At 42.1% G+C, this 17,347-nt stretch overlaps 2 protein-coding genes across 10 annotated transcripts in view; one reads left to right on the top strand and one right to left on the bottom strand.

Moving 5' to 3' along the window:
- The window catches only part of LOC136881017 (PIH1 domain-containing protein 1), a 282,859-nt gene that overhangs the window by 184,572 nt on the left and 80,940 nt on the right, over window positions 1–17,347 (bottom strand). The gene's annotated exons all lie outside the window — the stretch shown is intronic.
- Window positions 1,979–17,347, top strand: part of MRP (Multidrug-Resistance like Protein 1) — a 482,909-nt gene continuing 467,540 nt past the window's right edge. For all 9 annotated transcript variants that reach the window (XM_067153606.2, XM_067153603.2, XM_067153605.2 and 6 more), the window contains exon 1: window positions 1,979–2,113. The gene's annotated coding sequence lies outside the window, so the exon portion shown is untranslated. The remainder of the gene's footprint in view (window positions 2,114–17,347) is intronic.

Below are 17,347 nucleotides of genomic sequence, written 5' to 3'. Positions count from 1 at the left end.
GTGATTGATCCTTGTTACTGAACCTCACAAAAGGTGCTGGAAACGGCCTCAACTGAAGAAATAAAAAACTGGGGATCCTTAAGTCCTGACTTCATTTCACTCAAAAATCAAGGGCAGAACTCAACACGCGAAGGTTTGTCTGGACGCTTTAACACATTCACAACACATAGGTCTTATGGGGACGATGGAATAGGAAAGGCCAAGGAGTGGAAAGGAAGTGCTAGTGGTCTTAATTAAGGTACAGCCGCAGCATTTAACTGTTGTGAAAAGGGGAAATCACGGAAAACCATCTTCAAGGCTGCCAACAGTGGGGCTCGAACCCACTATCTCCCGGATGCTAGCTCACAGCTGCGCGTCCCTGATAGTAAGTTTGTAAGGATACGACGATCTCTTAATTCCCACTTGCACAGATAAACGGCGTTGAGATTTCGTCGGACTTCGTTCCAGGCTTTCCTTCACAAAAGCAATGTTTCCTGGTGTTCGAATCTTTTCAGATAGTTACGGTTTTTATTCACTACCGTGCCCGTTTCACGCCATTTTGCGACTAAGTTTTGCATTTCAGACTTTGCTGAAGGTTTTGCCAAAACACTTCCAGTCTTAAACTCTTCCGCAAACAGTTCCGCACAGGTTTTCCACGAATCGTGCGTCGTATAACACTGGACAATGAAAACGCGCTGTTTCATAGCGAGCACCATTTTGTGTTGCATTCAACTCGTCACTAAACACGTCTGCTCCACACGTAATGACACAGTGACGTACTCGGGAGATGCTCACGCGCAGACATGAACAGCAACCGATTGGCGCATCGAAATCACGGTTTCCAGCATTTCCGATGTCGGGCAGTTCTCCTGTTCATTAACAAGGGTTAATTCCACGTCAGTCTTATAAATATTTTCCGGGCCAGTTGTATCATGCCCATACTGTATAACTGCGCAACCGCTCTTAATATTAATCAAAAATGAAAACCGAAAATGTCCGATCCTTCGAAAAATGAACCAAACCCCATGGCACAACAGCCCCGAAGAGCCATGGCCTACCAAGCGACCGTTGCTCAGCCCGAAGGCCTACAGATTACGACGCGTCGTGTGGTCAGCATGACGGATCCTCTCGGCCGTTATACTTGGTTTTCTAGATCGGGGCCGCTATCTCACTTTCAGATAGGTCCTCAATTGTAATCAGTAATCACATATGCTAAGTGGACCTCGAACCAGCCCTTAGATGCAGGTAAAAATCCCTGGCCTGGCCGGGAATCGAACCCGGGGCCTCCAGGTAAGGGGCAGGCACTCTACCCCTACACCGTGGGGCAGGCTTCGAGAAGTGAAAGTATCCCTAAGAGAAAGAGAAGGACCACGAAGAATGTGAAAATGGGAAGACTCCCTAGGCCTCGCAAACCTGATACCGTCCGGGTCAGAAGGGAGCAAGAGTTGACTAAAGCAGGTCGGATAGGAAAGATTAAAGTGAGGAGAGCATGGTACAAGACTTAGTGGAAGCAATACTATGCTCAACTAGGAGTCCCGTGGTTGTCAACCCAGTCTTCCAAGTGGAGAGCCCTAGGGGGTCTAGTCGCCTCTTACGACAGACAGGGGATACCGTGAATGTAATTCCACCGCCCCCTTTTACAGCGGGAATGTATTGAGTGAAATGTACAGGCTCCTCACGCATTGTGCTCGTCTTGAAAATAGCAAGCGAACATTTCTCGCAGGTACATTCACACAACAGCGTATGTTCCACTCCGCTGGTCTGGTCATGGCCAAAGAAGACACTGTGACAGGTTGACATCTGGAGAATGACGTAGCACTTCTGACACGATTATGTAATCACTCTGCTACCGCCGCCACACAAGGCTCCACTCTTAATACAACTCAGTTTAATTGTGCACAATATTTAATGGATTCTAAATTTATGACATAATATGAGTGTTGACGCATGCGCGAGTGTAGCGCAGCCGGGGAAGTCAAGTGTTCAGTAGTGGACCGGCGTTGTGAACCAGCCAGTTGAGTTGCGAGTGTGCTTGTGGTAGGAGGAGGTGAGAGTGTGATTAAAAAAAAGTGCTCTTACAGGAGTGTGCACGCAAAGGAGTTGGTTTTATTAAAGAAACTCGTTACCAGCGCAGGTACGTACCAGTTTAGTAACTTTGCCACTTTGTAACATACAATACAGGAAGTGTGTACAGCTAATATGCAATATTCTGACCTGTAAATTAGCTAACTAATAACGAAAAGTGTCCAAACTCACCTAACTAAACGGGAGTCCACGTTTTCGTATGCACCTCTCTCTAACATAAGAGAGCATTCGCGAGATTCACAGCTGCTGACTCCTGTACATGAAACAGCGATCCCGAGGTAATCATACTTCAATCCGTGATTCTTCTTCCAGTATTTGAGTCCATTTTTCCATTTTCCTACGTTTAGAATGTTAGGACTTCGCAAGCTTTCCCGGCACAGTAAATATCTCCTCGCTTGTGACATGGTCTACCCTTAGGATCTTCAACAGTCTACAATACATTACAAAAAAAAACATAGCCTATACATATTTCGTTAAAAACTTGCTATGCCTTTCAGTTTTCAGTCTGTAAGCCTCTGTGAAACAAGTAAGCACCTCCGCAATTCTCTAACTGCAATTAGCTCTATAGCCTTTTTCCATAATGTATGCGCTCACCTGCGACCGTCTTTGCAAAGATACAGCAGATTCTCTTCGTGAGCCAGAACAAGAGAGTTGTATTTCTCAGTGAGGGTATCAGACATTGCGGTTATCCGCCCCGTGTACATACGAGTGCAAAAGCTGTCTAATAACCTTCTCAAGAGCTGAATCCGTCATGATGTATCAGTTACTAGGTTCGTGAAAAATCCCCTCTAAGACTTGAAACACACAATTCACGTCATCGCTAGCTTCTCTCTGTAGTGGCTTCCCAGGAGCTGGAAAATGGCTTTTTTCTATTGTATGGCTTTTTAGTACCAGGAGTGTCCGAGGATATGTTCAGTTCGCCTAGTGTAGGTCTTTCTTTTTGACACCCATGGGCGACCTGCACGCCTGGATATGGAATGATGATGACAATGTGGTTGGGAGTGGGAGAAACCCGGTGACGGCATACAGCCTATTCCTGTCGAATAACACCAAGGGGCCTAGTCAAGGCTTAAAGTCTCCATTCGACGGACGAATCACCATCAACAACGTCGTATGCCCTCTCTCCACATGAACACTGCCGAGAGGTTTGGAACTGAATCCAGGATTTTGGTACGCAATCTAATGATCCCCTGCCGGCCAACATTCTGATGGTGATTTTTGCCACCAACTGGACTCGAACCGGCTAACAACTAGGAAAATGACTTATTACCAGATATAAAGTCATGCAAAACTCACTTGCCGGTTCACTCTCGAGCCATTACGTGACAAATAGGATCGCACTCATAATATCTGCACAGCCATTAAATCAGTCTCGAACCAACGGACTTTGGCTTCTTTCTCTACTCATCGTCCGTTTCTGACAAGGCCATATGGCTACAGAGGTTGGTAATATCTGAGTAATTATGTTCAAGGATGTACAGCATGCCGGTCCATCACGTCACAATGAGTTTCAAATTTCCCTCCGCAAGTAGAGATAAATGAGGTGGAATAGCTTTGTCGGAGTTCTTTGATTTGTTAATCCACAAGTTGGCCGCAATTCGTAATTACCTGCAAACACGAAGCAAGTGATTTTGTTCATCGGCACGCTGTCAGGCGTATACAGAACATACACATGGAGACTGGTAGAACCTAGGCTTCTCGGTCAAGGCTTTCCAAGCAACAGTTATGTTTTCTTTGCGGTATGGATCGTTGGCTTGCCTATCAAAAGTACATGCTGATATGCTATATCTCATCTGCCATCAGTCACATGATGAATCCCTCAACGAGGAACTGTCCAATATTTGACCCTGTCTGATGTCATTACTTGGAGGACCGAGCTCGAAAGCTGCAGTCGCGTAAGTGCGGCCAGTATCCAGTAATCAGGAGATAGTGGGTTCGAGCCCCACTGTCGGCAGCCCTGAAGATGGTTTTCGGTGGTTTCCCATTTTCACACCAGGCAAATGCCGGGGCTGTACCTTAATTAAGGCCACGGCCACTTCCTTCCAATTCCTAGGCCTTTCCTATCCCATCGTCGCCGTAAGACATATCTGTGTCGGCGCGACGTAAAGCAAAGAAAAAATACTTGGAGGATGCAATTTTGCACCTGTCTTTTCACAAAGTCCAGAGGGGGGCGTGATTACCTCAGTGGCCAAGCTCCTGGCTTCCCATCCGGTAGGCTCGAATCCCGGCCGATACTGGATCGAGATTTTCATCAAGAGGGCATCCGTTCTGAAACCCAAGGCCAAAACCAAAATAAGCCTTCGTGGCACCAGCAAAAATAATTGGGATAAGCTGAAGAATTTTTTTTTTTTTTGCAAAGTAGCATCCACAGAGGTCTGGCTGTGATAGTATGGAAGCTGCTGCGGTGTGGGCGGTGCTGAATAATGACATACAGAGCACGGCCAGTGTATCTGGATGTTATGACAGATGCTACTCATAGGGCTGGTCGTGCTGCGATAGCACTTTCTGACCCAGTGCGGAAAGCAATGGCAAACTACCTCACTCCGCAACGTGCCTTGTACGCCGTTTCTCTATAACTCCATGGCTTTTGGTGAAGGTATTTGAAGATCCAACCAGCCTTCGGGATGAAGACTTCACAGGCATATTTTACTAGAGAGGTCCGGCTCCTTGGATGAATCGTCAGCGTCACGGCCTTCGGTTCAGAGAGTCCTGGGTTCGATTAGGCACATGCCAAACTAGGGATTTTAGAGGCATGTGGTTTTCTCTGGCTCGGGGACCGGGTCTGAATACACACAACACATCGCAGTTACACCCATTACAGAAACACGTAATGCTGGGCTGAGTGGCTCAGACGGTAGAGCGCTGCCCGTCTCAGCTCAAGTTTGGCAAGTTCAATCTTGGGTCTGTACGGAGGTTGTTTTGAAGGTGCTCAAATACGTCAGCCTCGTATCTGCAGAACTGTAAAGGAACTCCTGCGAGACAACATCCCGGCACCTAGGGGTCACCGAAAACCATAAAAGTAGTTAGCTGGACGTAAAACCAATAACATTATTATCAGGTCATCCACATGTACACTCGTCCAAATATTGGGCCCTTACACACAATAGAGCTCAACACAAGGTTGGCGCCAGGAAGGGAATCCGACCGTACAAAAGAACCACGTCCATATGCGCAACAGATTTAGCACCCACGACCCCGGCAGCGTATGGAAAAAGCGACAAGGAAAGAAAAAAGAAGACTAATTATACTATAGAGCATGGTATTCTGAAATTTGTTAGATATTTGAAGAAAGGATGGAAGAGTACGTTTTATAGAATAGTGCAAAACTGAAGCAACAGTCCTCTTTCAGTCTGCCGAAATTTGGTATTGAAATATCTCATCCACTTCAATGTATTTTGACAAAAGAAGAAGTAAAGTAAGCGATTTGCTGTGTTACTACCACAAAAGATCACTGCTGCTGTTAGAATAAACTCACTTGAAACTGAAGTGGAAAATTAAGGATATACTAGTTACTGCATGTTCAGAATAACAGTGAAATTTACCACACTGGTTCCTCGATGTGCAAACTAAACACTCAGATTTAGATCAGTGAAATGAAATGGCGTATGGCTTTTAGTGCCGGGAGTGTACGAGGACATGTTCGGCTCGCCAGATGCAGGTCTTTTTTATTTGAGGTCTATAGGCGACCTGCGCGTTGTGGTGAGGATGAAATGATGAAGACGACACATACACCCAGCCCCCGTGTCAGCGAAATTAACCGATTATGGTTAACATTCCCGACTCCGCCAGGAATCGAACCCGTCCCTCCTGTGGCCAAAGGCCAGCACGCTAACCATTTAGCCCATGGAGTCGGACTTAAGATCAGTTAAATGCGTTAACAGTTTTGAAATCACAGATTCGTTTCGTTTTCTAAAAAGGAATCCTAGATTTCTATCTGATGATTAGAGAGAGACCTAAGACCTAACTGATTTTCCATAAACAGTATTTTCCCTTCCTCGGATCTGAATGCTCATTTTCGAAACGTTCATCCCTGGTAACCGCGTCTATATGCTCGATCTTGTGTTTTGAAGATACATTCCGTGTTAAAACACTGATGTATAATAAACATTGCAATACCAAGACAAACTACTAGAGAGGCAATAAATTCCTGCGAATCGCACGCAAGCGCTGTCCAAGGTCAATCCATCAGTTGTTCAGGACGAAGATGTAACGAGACAGAAACACTAGCACACGTCCTAGGCGCTTGTCCGCACAGTGAACTCTAAGGGTAACGCTCGCCACCGTCGAATTGGAAGAGAAATAGCTGCTTCTCTTTCTGAAAAGAAGTTTGAAGTACTTGAGGAAGTCCTACATTGCTGATAACGAGAGTACACGAAGAGTGGACTTGAGGTTCGGATGTTAAGGAAAAGTCATTTCTTTTCTGAGCTCATTTTACCCGAAATCGGAAAAAATGATGGGCCCCTTACCCTGTTTAAAACAACTTTATATTGCACATAAATGCGTATTTTGGCCATTTTTTTATTGTTTTGGACATATTTTGCTCACTTAGTGATATGTCATATTTGGTTATAGGCCTATTTTGAGCAATTTTGTTTAAATCGAGGCGTTGTTTTTAACAAAGTAGGTCTATATGTTACATGCGTCGAGTTTCAAACGCAGGATTTCAAAATACTGTAGCAGATATATTTTTCTTTATTTTCCGGAAATAGGTAGCAGGTTAGAAAACGTGATACCGCAAATGTGATGCTGGACGAACGCACGCCGGCACATACCAAAAAGCATGCTAATACAGTATTTCGATATTTTTAATCTTCTTTAGGAAAACAAAGTGAGGACTGTTCCTCAGGGCTATGCTAATTAATGTATGAAGTTTTATCGTACTTACTGCAGCTCTGTCAGTTTGCATGATAAATGTATGTGTGCTATATTATCGCTAATTACTTTTGGCATGTTAGTAATACTCTTAATACTTGCTAACTATCCCTAAAATGCGTAAGTCATATTTGACTTCTTCTACAGCATATTTAGGTACTTGTTAGGGCATATTTGCTCCAGTACTTTAACAACTTGTCATTATTTAGCAAAATATGCTCATCCGTTGAAGTTGTTCAAGACAGTCTGGAAGCAGAGATACGTTGTATCTGCAACAAAGATTTTGCGCGTTTCATCATTCCTCTCACGATCCTAACAACCAAACTCAAAACCGCCGCATCCTTTATCTATGTTTTTAATCGTTAAGGCAATTCCATTTTTAAAACACCATTATCAATAATCATTTTTTTTAACCTTAGGCCTAATTAGATAGGATTTCGAATACCCATGTGACATGTGATGAACAAATTTGTAATTAAACACGTCTTTTCATGCTCGAAGTGAAATTCAAACCACCAGTCGTTAGCTACTTCTTGTCCATATTATGGTTGCCAATACCTGCGATTTCTCATTTTTTTTAAAGAGGGTCATCGTGTTAACATTTATCCATCAGCGGTAACTGGGAAATTTGGAGGCGGTTGAGGGGTGCTTTCTCCAGGGAAACCGCCACCGTCTGAGGGATCAGATATGGCACTTGAAGAAGAGGAATTAATAATAATAATAATAATAATATGGCTTTTATGAAGTAATGTTTAAGGAGTAATCCCTCCGGGATTTAAAACATTGTCAATTTCATAACTTTTATAGAGCACGATAATTCTAAGAAGACTGATATTTTTCTACAAGACATTTTTGTGTTCTTTACGTTGTGATAAGTTAAAATCCTTCAAGATCAATTCTTTCCTATGGACTTTTGACGTAGTGTTTTTTTCTAGAGCATTTCATAAACTTTATATTCTTTTTCAAGACTGAAGACGGCCCAACATAGCCGAAACATGCATCATTATTGTATTTTTAATGAACATTTGTGTACTGACCAAGGTGGACAACTAAAATTACATGAATTAAATTAAAATATAAATTATGTAGTGCACATGGACGACTTATTTTGTACAAAAGAAAGTAAACGACAATGAGTAGAATTTTCTTGAGGCAAAAACTGAAAACTAATTCATTTTGACTGTATAGCAAGATACCTGGTGTTGTGTAATTTGTCTGTCCTATACGGTGATGATGATGATGATGATGATTTGTTGTTTAAAGGGGCCTAACATCTAGGTCACCGGCCCTATCCTGTATGTCATTAGGCCAAGAAAAAAAGCCATCAAAATTTACGGTATCGGTTAGACCTCGTACGTCCTTGACGCTGACCCCAATAACATGCTGGGGAAGAGAGAAGGCAGCTGGAATAAACACATTCAGCTTTACAGAAATATACATCGTGCGGTACTGCTACAATCTTCTGGCAGGCATCATGTTTTTCGATAGAAGACTTGCGAACCCGCAATTTCTTGCTCACGGAACAAGCATACTGGTATTTCACAAATGATGACGATGGTGATGATTATTATAATCATTAGGTGTTTTCAGCTATCGTATTGCAGACACTTTCATTTGACGTAATTTTGGCTGCTTGCGTGTCAATTTCAACTTATCGACTTTTTCACTTTACTCTACCAGGTGACAGAGAAACCATAACTCTCTTGAGGAATCTATAGATGAGTTGTTAAATTAACTTTGTCAGACAAACACCAAATGTGCCACCTAAGATCATTCACATGCCGATATCGTTCGACAATGAGAGCCTGGTCCTTCAAGAATCCAAATATCTCTGCCGTGTTTGAACCCACGATCTCGGGATTCAGAGGCCAATACTTCGCCAGTAATCCACAGAGGGAGGTTTGACAAAAAAGCTAATCTCTGACATAAACTGAATGTTCATTTCAGTGCCTTTTTTTTAAGAGTGTAAAGTAACTCCGATTTTAAAATTCCACCTAGAATTCTACAACAGACGAAGATATTTATTTAATTTATCCCTATCCTATTTTTGTGCTATTTTTCTATGATGATAAATGTTATCTATCACCAGCTAAAGTGCTGGTGTTCGAACAGAATTGTGCTACTCCATGTAGGAGTGAACGAAAAAGTGTTGAGTCTTAAGACCTATACAGTTTTTAACAATTTTCTCGGTTGTATCTAAATGATTAACTGAGTAAAGACAAAAGTAAAAGGATTAGCTAAGGTTAATATGGCTTAAGTAAAGCAATATTACTTTCGAGGCAGGATGAGGGAAGTCAAACAGGCTTCTCAATGGTTTTAATTTCTGAATAACCGAGCTCGATAGCTGCAGTCGCTTAAGTGCGGCCAGTATCCAGTATTCGGGAGATAGTAGGTTCGAACCCCACTGTCGGCAGCCCTGAAAATGGTTTTCCGTGGTTTCCCATTTTCACACCAGGAAAATGATGGGGCTGTACGGTCGCTTCCTTCCCAGTCCTAGCCCTTTCCTGTCCCATCGTCGCCATAAGACCTATCTGTGTCGGTGCGACGTAAAGCAACTAGCAATTTCTGAATAAATATATTATAATGTTGAAAATATGAGTACATTAGTTAAACAGACGCCGACTGTATTGATTCAAATACGACGAAACTAAGAATCTGTTGAAAGCCCGATTCAGTGACATTGTCCTCAGCTGACCGACCCTTTAAGAACAAATCACACCGAAGACTTATTTCTCTCATTCTAAAAAATGCGTTATTCATGGGGATCATCATGCCGATTTTAAACTATTATCTTCACTACTGGGTGAAAAGTCCAACTGGTATTGGCTGTTGAAAGTGTTTAGGAGTCCTCAATTTCCTTTTCTGGGTATTAGAACCGAAACATCAGAAATTAAACAACAGCATTTGCTACCTGATTCATGAAAATGAAAACTGTTATTCTCTGAGAAAAAGCTGATTTGTTATATCAAAATACAACAATCACTGTTATTAATGTTAAAAGCGTAGAATGGGTATAAAGCATATATCTTCTTATTCCTTGCCTTTATTCCAATGTCATGAGGCCGGCACTTCGTGTGGATTTGGCCTAGGTTTACGGACAGATGCTTTTCCTGACGCCATTCGTATGTGGAGGGATGTAGGCATTCACCACCGCGTGTTTTCGATGGTTGGTGGTGTGGTGTGGTGTGGTGTGGTGTGTGCTAAAGGAATTAGTTAAAATTACCGACCCGGTCGGGAATCGAACCCAGAACCCTCTGAACCGAAGGCAACTACGTTGGCCATTCAGAGAAAGAGCCGGGCGATATAAAGCATATAATACAGTACAAGGAAAATTATTTTCGGAGAGTGGGAAATTTATCGCTCACCAGCCCTCTCCTATCCCATCGCCGCCCTAAGACCTATCAGTGTCGGTGCGACGTAAAGCAAATTGTAAAATACAAAATACAGACTTGTACACAGCTTGTCCTGTTGTAATGCCATTTCCAGTTCATTTCGTTAAGAAACAATACGAAATCTACGAATCTTTGCGACTAAAGTAGTTAACGCCCCGCATTAGCACGGCTTTCTACTTTTCGCACGAACCTTACGTTTTCGTATATAAACGGCCGCGAGAAATCCAGCTAACGGAGCCTCAAGCTGCTGAGAAAGGTACCCGAGAAACCGGCCGCCGATGCTATTGTGCAACAAGCAGGTCGTTGACCATGATCCGTCCTCTTTAGCCTAGTGCTGCGCATGTTGCATATCAACAGTGTTTTACAAAGTAAAGCTATCAGTCTAACCTCATTTGCTATACAAGTTGTTAACACTCAGCACATTCACAACGCCTCCAAAATCCGACCACATGCAATGCGAGTGATTCACAAGGAATAGGGATAACGTCGGCATTAAATCCATGTACTTATTGCAGTGTATGCGCTAATCTGTCAAGATAACATGCGTCAAGAGAGAGAGAGAGAGAGAGAGAGAGAGAGAGAGAGAGAGAGAGAGAGAGAGAGAGAGAGAAGTTATTGATTTTAAAATCATATTGTTGAACCCCACTGTTAGCAGCCCTGTTGATGGGTTTCCGTGATTTCCCATTTTCACACCAGGCAAATGCTAGGGCTATACGTCAAGGCTACGGTCGCTTTCCTTTCACTCCTAGCCCTTTCCTATCCCATCGTCGCCGTAAGACCTATCGGTGTCGGTGCGACGTAAAGCAAATTGTAAAATACAAAATACAGACTAGTACAGAGCTTGTCCTGTGCCGGAAGTCAAGTTGCTGGGGACGACCGTTTCTCAAAAATGGTCCAAATGGTTGATTCCAAATGATAACAATTCAAGGCGCTAAAATGTTGATGAGATGACTGCTCTTTGTCTTATAAAAGAAAAATGCATTCTTGAACTCTAAAATAAAAGTGCTCCTCTCTGCAAATTTAGATATCGTATGACAAATTCAACAGCAGATAAAAAATATAGGCCTACCGGAGCCTAGTTCTATCCATTCTCAATATTTGTTCTCAATCCTTAAAATAAAAAAAATAAAAAAAACACTATGCTTGTCCAACCCTTATCCCGTTTCTCTACGGAGTCAAGTTCGAAGTGAGATGAATTTTCGTAGCGAGTTTTTATGACCGGATGCCCTCATTACAGGAGTTAATGAGATGAAATGAATGACGTGATATATGATAGTAGGAAGGGAGAGAGTGAAACCCAGTGCCGGCACATAGCCTACTCCTGTCGAGTAATACCAAGGGATCTGCTCAAGGCTTAACGTTCCCATCCGACTGATGAATCCCCATCAACAGCGTCATATGCCCTCCCTTCATATGAGCAATGTGGAGAAGTTTGGAATTCAATCCAGGCTTTTGGCACGCAATCTAGAGATTCGAAATTGTATACCACCAGCTCCCTACAATGCCGACCAACATTTTGATGGTGAGAATTTTTTCGACCAACGGGACTCGAACCGGCTAACCACGGTGCACCGTGTAGACTTCAGCGCCTTAACGATCATTGCCACCAGGAGGGCAATGTCCTTTTTTAAAAAAATGTTCTGTTTTAATAAGACTGGGTAAAATGTGTGCAAAACATCCTCTGCTCTAATAATAATTAGTTGTAAGTGTATGGTAAAATCCAGAAATATACAGGGCGAGTCAGCTAAAACCAAATATCCCGTAAACCGCCGAGGATGTTCAAATGATCTTTTTTTTTTTTTTTTTTTTTTTTTTTTGTTACGAAGTGGCTCACTGTAAACTCCAAGACCTTTTACATGGCGTCAATTGCTCATAATAATGGTACTGTGTTTTTTTAAATGGAACATCATTCCGGCAACACGCAAACCACTCATAACATTATCCTCCACCACAATAACACAGTTTCCTATACATGGCAGACGCCACCCACCCTCATCGAAGGTTTGAATCCAGCCACACGAAGTTATCATATAGAACTCAGTTATTTGTTCATAACTATTACAACACTCTGAAACGCAATTTGTTGCTCATTGTTTAGAGTCGTTTGTAGGCCATTTTAACATTGAGGCATGCAGGTGAGTTTTGTTCCAGTTTCAAGCACCCTTAATAAATATATACCTATGGAATTATTGTACGTATTCCGTTATTAGTCAAATATCCACCGACAATATTCAGATTACTTTGTAACATTTACTGCAATTTTGAGTTTAGATCATTCCGATCTTTTAGTGTTTACTGCCAGTGGCGTTACATTTACCCGACCAATATTCATGAACGCATTTCCCTGATTATTAACAATACTTTACGACACGAATATTATAAACGGTGTTGCTGTAACTAATACACATTTCAGTTCAGTGCTAGATGAAAATTCTGTTGTTCCCCCTCCCCCCTTCCTTCAATACGAAACCTTTGCGTCTAAATTTCTGCAACAGCCTCATCGTATTGCACAGCTGAAAGCTCCTGACATACTTGATCTTCCTATCGGGTACCTACAATCACTGAAGGTCTCTAACTGTTTAATGGAATCGCATATCCAATCAGTGTGGCCTTGAAAAGCTATGATATCTTACTTAAAAATAAGATAGATATCTCCATAGTTTGAGTCGACCTCCAAAGTTGAGATCGTTTCATCAACACTATAACAGAGATAATAGCACTCGTCATGACTCGACATTGTTGTTGTTTGAGTCATCAGTCCATAGACTGGTTTGATGCAGCCCTCCATGCCACCCTATCCTGCGCTAACCTTTTCATTTTTACGTAACTATTGCATCCTACATCTGCTCTAATCTGCTTGTCATATTCATATCTTGGCCTACCCCTACCGTTCTTACCACCTACACTTCCTTCAAAAACCAACTGAACAAGTCCTGGGTGTCTTAAGATGTGTCCTATCATTCTATCTCTTCTTCTCGTTAAATTTAACCAAATCGATCTCCTCTCGCCAATTCGATTCAGTATGTCTTTATTCGTGATTCGATCTACCCATCTCACCTTCAGCATTCTTCTGTAACACCACATTTCAAAAGCTTCTATTCTCTTTATTTCTGAGCTAGTTATCGTCCATGTTTCACATCCATACAATACCACGCTCCACACGAAAGTCTTTAAAAACATCTTTCAAATTCCTATATCAATGTTTGAAGTGAGCAAATTTCTTTTCTTAAGAAAGCTCTTCCTTGCTTGTGCTAGTCTGCATCTTATGTCCTCCTTACTTCTGCCATCGTTAGGTATTTTACTACCCAAGTAACAGTATTCATCCACTTCCTTTAAGACTTCATTTCCTAATCTAATATTTCCTGCATCATCTGTCTTCGTTCGACTGCACTCCATTACTTTTGTTTCGGACTTATTTATTTTCATCTTGTACTCCTTACCCAAGACTTCGTCCATACCATTCAGCAGCTTCTCGAGATCCTCTGCAGTCTCAGATAAAATAACAATATCATCGGCAAATCTCAAGGTTTTGATTTCCTCTCCTTGGATTGTGATTCCCTTTCCAAATTCCTCTTTCATTTCCTTTCCTGCCTGTTCTATGTAAACATTGAAAAGGAGGGGGGGGGGGAACTGCAGCATTGCCTCACTCCTTTCTGGATTGCTGCCTCTTTTTCAAAGCCCTCGATTCTTATCACTGCAGACTGATTTTTATACAAATTGTAGATAATTCTTCGTTCTCGGTATCTGATCCCAATCACCTTCAGAATCTTAAATAGCTTGGTCCAGTCAACATTATCGAATGCCTTTTCTAGATCTACGAATGCCATGTACGTGGGCTTGTCCTTGATTCGATCCTCTAAGATCAAACGTAAAGTGAGGATTGCTTCACGTGTTCCTACATTTCTTCTGAAGCCGAATTGATCTTCTCCCAACTCATCTTCAACTTGTTTTTCCATTCTTCTGTAAATAATACGTGTTAAAATTTTGCAGGCATGAGATACTAAACTAATGGTGCGGTAGTTTTCACACCTGTCAGCACCAGCTTTCTTGGGAATAGGTATAACAACATTCTGCCGAAAGTCGTATGGGACTTCTCGTCGTACATCTTATACGCTAAATGGAATAACCTTGCCATGCTGGTTTCTCCTAAGGCAGTCAGTAATTCAGAGGGAATGTCATCAATTCTAGGTGCCTTGTTCCTATTTAGGTCACTCACAACTCTGTCAAACTCTGACCTCAAAATTTGGTCTCCCATTTCATCAGCATCAACAGCCTCTTCTTGTTCCAGAACCAAACTATCTACATCTTTACCTTGATACAACTGTTGGATATGCTCCTGCCATCTTTCTGCTTTGTCTTCTTTCCCTAGAAGTGGCTTTCCATCTGAGCTCTTAATATTCATACACCTAGATTTCCTTTCTCCAAAGGTTTCCTTGATTTTCCTGTATGCAGCATCTACCTTTCCTAGGACCATACAACCTTCGACATCCTTGCACTTCTCCTTCAGCCATTCTTCCTTAGCTACTTTGCACTTTCTATCCACTTGATTCTTTAATCGCCTGTATTCTTTTCTGCCCTCTTCATTTCTAGCATTCTTGTATTTTCGTCGTTCATCAATCAGGTCTAGTATCTCCACTCTTTTCTTTCAACTTGTCTAGATCCCATCTTTTTGCATTCTTTCCTTTCTTCAATTTCTTCAACTTCAGATGGCATTTCATGACCAACAAGTTATGGTCAGAGTCCACGTCCGCTCCTGGGAAAGTTTTGCAATCCAACACCTGGTTTCTGAATCTCTGCCGAATCATAATGAAGTCTATTTGATACCTTCCAGTGTCTCCAGGTCTCGTCCACGTATACAGCCGTCGTTTGTGGTGTTTGAACCAAGTATTGGCAAGGACTAAATTATGATCGGTACAGAATTCAACCAGCCGACTTCCTCTTTCGTTCCTTTGTCCCAATCCGAATTCTCCTACTGTATTACCTTCTCTTCCTTGGCCTACCACTGCATTCCAGTCTCCCATCACAATTAGATTCTCGTCACCTTTTACATGTTGTATTATATCTTGTATCTCTTCATATATTCTCTCGATTTCCTCATCATCCGCTGAACTAGTAGGCATATAGACCTGCACTATTGTGGTGGGCATTGGTTTGGTATCTATCTTGACAATAATTATTTCACTATGCTGGTCGTAGTAGCTTACCCGCTGCCCTATTTTCTTATTATTAAACCAACTCCTGCATTACCCCTGTTTGATTTTGTGTTGATAATTCGGTAGTCGCCTGACCAAAAATCCTGTTCTTCCTGCTAACGTACTTCACTTATACCAATTACATCTAACGTTAGTCTATCCATCTCTTTTTTCAGATTCTCTAACCTACCACAACGATTCAAACTTCTAACATTCCACGCTCCGACTCGCAGAATGTCAGTATCCATCTTCCTGATGATCGCCCCCTCTCGTGTAGTCCCCCATTCGGAAGTCCCCATTCGGATCTCCGAATGGGAGACTAGTTTACCTCCGGAATATTTTACCCGGGAGGAAGCCATCATCAGTACATCATTCATACAGAGAGAGCTGCATGTCCTCGGGAGTTAGTTACGGCTGTAGTTTCCCGTTGCTTTCAGCCGCGTAGCATTATCAACACAGCTAAGCCATGTTAAGTGCTATTACAAGGCCGTATCAGTCAATCATCTAGACTGCCGCCCTTGCAACTTCCGAAAGGCTGCTACCCCTCTTCCGATGAACCATTCCTTAGTCTCGATGGTTGCACCTGCGGCTCGGCTATCTGCTTCATTGGGACACGCAAGCCTCCCCACCGCGGCAAGGTCACATTGTTCGCAGGGGAGGTAACTCGACATATTAAAGACATTTTTTTTTTTACGGTGTTTATTTCGATATGAAGGCTGTAAATATTTTACAAATCTTTCCTCCTTCAGGAGAAGGCATATGTCAATATAATAGAAGTCTAACATACAGTATACAGGCATTGCATTCTATGATCTTCCTCCTGAAATGTTCTCAGCCACTGATGGCGATAAATAATTCTTTGCCATGGTTCATATTAACAAGCTGCAATCTGAAATTCATGTAGAATAATTCTGCCATGGAATAATGGAGTGTTCGGTCGAATAAATTACGGGGCAGCTTCTCCCTTGGTCTTCATCCAAGTTGTGATACAGGGTAAAAATCAGCAAATACTTTGTAAGTGTTGGAATACCATGCAGAAGTCACTATTATCCGCGAAACTTTTAGTGATACTTCGGCTCCCTAGTGCTCAATCGGTGACCTCGGTTATCTTCGAGATTCGTATTAGCAACCTTTGACACAAAAACTATGAATCGATTATGCACCGCCGTGAGACATCTGGCGGTATAATTGCAACACTTTACGTACCGGTACTGTTGTTGTTTACACAGCAAAGCCAAAATATAGGTTAGGATTGAACATGAGTGAGGAAAATATTACGGGAGACAAGTCAGCAGCTAACTTACGACGACTGACCATCGAGGCATTCCATTCAGTATCTGCCGCAGATTGGGAGGGGTATTTCAGAAAGGTGAAAGAACTGGAAGAGGAATACTGGAAGCACGACGGTGTCATGGAAATAGCCATGGACGAGATTGTATTAACAGTACTACAGATAGCAGAGACGATTGTGAAAGTGATATTTCTGAGAATTCATACTAGGAACAAGATTCGCATCGAGAATAGTTATATAATGCGTGTGTGACACACATAAGATAATAAAGGTTTAGAAAATTCTTTATCGATCGATCATGCTATCGATTGAATTCAGATTTCATTTCCATTCATTTAGCAGTATGTATTACCGGAACCGGGGTAGCTCCCTCCTTAATCCTCACCCCCCCCCCTGCCCCCCTCCCGTAAAACGAAGTATTACTAAAAGTTTCGCTGATAATACGTTTGCAGTTGCAATGACCTGTTATTCTAGCTTAATTGTTGCTTTTATATTGGCGGTTCTTTTGACATACTGAAATATTTATATATTAATTT

Source organism: Anabrus simplex, chromosome 9 (assembly GCF_040414725.1).
Source record: "Anabrus simplex isolate iqAnaSimp1 chromosome 9, ASM4041472v1, whole genome shotgun sequence".
In the NCBI taxonomy this organism is placed as follows: Eukaryota; Metazoa; Arthropoda; class Insecta; order Orthoptera; family Tettigoniidae; genus Anabrus; species Anabrus simplex.
The sequence above is the reverse complement of the archived record's forward strand: the minus strand, read 5'-3'. Positions and strand labels throughout refer to the sequence as shown.